This window comes from Belonocnema kinseyi, chromosome 8 (assembly GCF_010883055.1).
Source record: "Belonocnema kinseyi isolate 2016_QV_RU_SX_M_011 chromosome 8, B_treatae_v1, whole genome shotgun sequence".
Lineage (NCBI taxonomy): Eukaryota > Metazoa > Arthropoda > Insecta > Hymenoptera > Cynipidae > Belonocnema > Belonocnema kinseyi.
The window spans coordinates 109,377,452-109,380,814 of NC_046664.1; positions in this window are offsets into that span (position 1 = coordinate 109,377,452).

Sequence of the window (3,363 nt, forward strand, 5' to 3'; positions counted from 1 at the left end):
TAAATGGGGGTATAAAAAAAAGTGAAAGAAAAAGGAAACGGAAGTCGCTTAGATTAGAAGCGTGAAAATTGTAAGTAATGGTAAAGTAAAAGTTAAGTAGACGAAGATGCGTTTGCGTTCTCATGCACTCTCGCTTTCGTTCGCTCGCTCACTCGCTTGCTAACAAGTCCTAAATTGCGCTATCGCAGGAAATATAAATAAGGAACTAGATATAAGACTTTATGTAAATAGATGTAAATAATTGTATATATAGAAAGGATAAGATTGTAAAAAATATATAGATTTAAACGGAAAGATTGTAAGGAATGGAAGTCATGTAAACCCTTAGGGGACACATTATGAATAAAGAAGAACTATATTGTTAAAAATTAAAATCATAATTTTTGGGTGGAAATACTCTTTTCGTTTTTAAAGCTAAACAATTTCGTTGAAAGTGCATGTCTTTTGTTGGAAATTGACCTTGTTTAGTAGAAATTTAATCTTTTTGGTTGAAAATGTATCATTTTTGGTCTAAAATGCAATTGTTTGGTTAAAATATCAACTGTACATCTTCTTGGATTTGAAAGTCGATTATTTCAGTAAGGGTTGAACTACTTTGTAAAAAATACGTTTTTTTAACAAGGTTTTTAATTATGGTTGAAAATTTAACTATTTGGTTGAAAGTTTAACTCTTTCATTGAAAACTCATATTTTTCGCTTAAAAATTCAACTTTTTGTAGATAATTCGTCTTTTTTACTTTAAAATTAAATAATTTCTTTAAAAATTCATGTATTTTGTTTAAGATTTGTCTTTTTTGTAGATCATCAATTTTCTTGGTCGAAAACTTATCTGATTGGTTGAAAATTTAACAACTTTGTTTAAAATGAATTTTTTCTGTTAAAATTTATTTATCTTTATCTGAAAATGTAACTATTATATGATTGATTAAAAATTAATCGTATATATTGGTTCAGTTGGAAAATCGTTTTTTTATAGAACATTAATCTTCTTGGTCAAAAATTCACCTTTTCTCTTGAAAATTTAACAATTTTGTTGAAAATTCGTTTTTTTTCTTGTTCAATTCAATTTTTTAGCACAGTTTTTATCTTGAAATTGTACTATTCCATTTTTTGTTGAAACTTTATCCTGTACATTTTATTAGTTAAAACACCAATTATTTGATAAAAAATTAATTTATTTTGTTAAAAAGTAAACTTTTGGGTTGAAAATTGATTTATTGTGTTAATTCGATTTTTTCCCTAAAATTAAAAAAACTGAAAACTCAACTGTTTTGTGAAAAAAATTTTCTGTTTGGATGAGTTCAACAGTTTTTAATAAAAAATGTAAGCCTTTTTTTATGAATATTCTTAATTTTAAATGAAAATTCATCTCCTTCGTTAAAAATTTAAGGATTTGGTTGAAACTTCGTTTTTTTTAGTTGAAAATGAAACTGTTTTGTTACACCGTTTGATTTTTAAAATTGTCAATTCGTAAATAAGACTTTGAAGTTTGGATTTATAAATAAAAATGTAAAAATTAATAATATAAAGCGACTTAAAATAAACGAATTCAATTTATAATTTAAAAAGTTTCCAATTAAAAAAGAATTGTAATTAATCTATTTTTATTGATCAAAATGATTCAGTCTTTAACATTAAAAAATTTATTTATTTATCCTTCAATTCGAAGCACTGAAAGTAATTTTGTATTTTTTAACCAGAAGTCCTTGAACTATTCCGTTTAAAAATAAGTTTACACTATTTTGTAAAGAAATCATCTTTTTGGCTTTGAAATTCAACAATTTAAAAAAATGCTTATTGACTGAAAAGTCAACTCTTGTGTATTAATATCTTTTTGGATGAGTTCAACAGTTTTTAATTAAAAATTAAAACTTTTTTTGTTAAAGATTTATCATTTTAGTTGAAAATGTAATTATTTTGTTGGAAATTTGTTATTCTCTTTTTTTTTAGTTGAAAATTCAATTATTTTGAAAGTAAGTTAATTTCTAACATTTTCAATTGGCAAACTAAAATTTGTATTTCTAAATAACAATGCAAAAATATTAATCTGGAATAACTTAAAATAAAAACAATGTAACTTTTATTTTTAAAAGTTTTTTGTTAAAAAATTAATTTAATCGTTCAATTTTTAATGTTACGAACTGAAATTTTTTGAATTATTATCATTTTGAACCTTAAAAATAATAGCGTAATTTGTATTTTTTAACCAGAAGTTTGTAAAATGTTAAAGTCATAAAAATTTTAAAATGGTAATTTCGTATTTTAAAATAATTTACTTTAAAAAATTGTAAAATTAAAAGGTGTTAAAAGTTTGTGTTTTATACATATGAATTATTGAGCATTTAAATGAAATATTTCTGAATTAAAAATTTGTCAAGCTTCAGTTTTAAAAGTTTAAAATTCAAAAGATTTGCACCTCAAAAAAATCATTTTCAGATTTAAAATTTTGAATTTTATAATTTCATTCTGAATTTTGAATTGGAACAGGAAATTTTTCAAAGCAATTGTATGTATTTCAGAATTGGATCAGAGATTTTTTGAAAAAAAATATAATTCAGATCTGGGACAAGCCATTATAAACAACTATTAAAAACTATACAAATTTGAACAGAGTGGTTCGAAATAGAAAGCCTTGAATTGTTAAAATTGTAATGAGCTAAATTTTAAGTTTGTACGCTACAATTTTAATTTAGAATAATATTCAAAATTAATTTAAAAGTTGAAATAATTTGAAACACGATTTAGATTTTTGCAGATTAAAAAAAAAGCTTTTAAGAATTGTAAAATATTTAAAAAGAATAACAAAAATTGTTGTGATTACTAAAAAAATTGAAAATGATTTTTTAGTTTGAAAAATTTAAAGGTTAATTTTTGACCAAGAAGATTAATGTTCTGTAAAAAAAAACGATTTTCCAACTTAACCAATATATATATACGATTAATTTTTAATCAATCATATAATAGTTAAATTTTCAGATAAAGATAAATAATTTTTAACAGAAAAAATTCATTTTAAACAAATTTGTTAAATTTTCAACCAATCAGATGAATTTTTGACCAAGAAAATTGATGATCTACAAAAAAAGACAAATCGTAAACAAAATACATGAATTTTCAAAGAAATTATTTCATTTTAAAGTAAAAAAGACGAATTATCTACAAAAAGTTGAATTTTTTAAGCAAGAAATATGAGTTTTCCATGAAAGAGTTAAACTTTCAACCAAATAGTTAAATTTTCGACCATAATTAAAAAACCTTGTTAAAAAAACGTATTTTTTCACAAAGTAGTTCAACTCTTACAAGGAAACTATCCCAGGTGTCCCTCACCGATTTTGATGAAACTGCAATATGTTGTAATACATC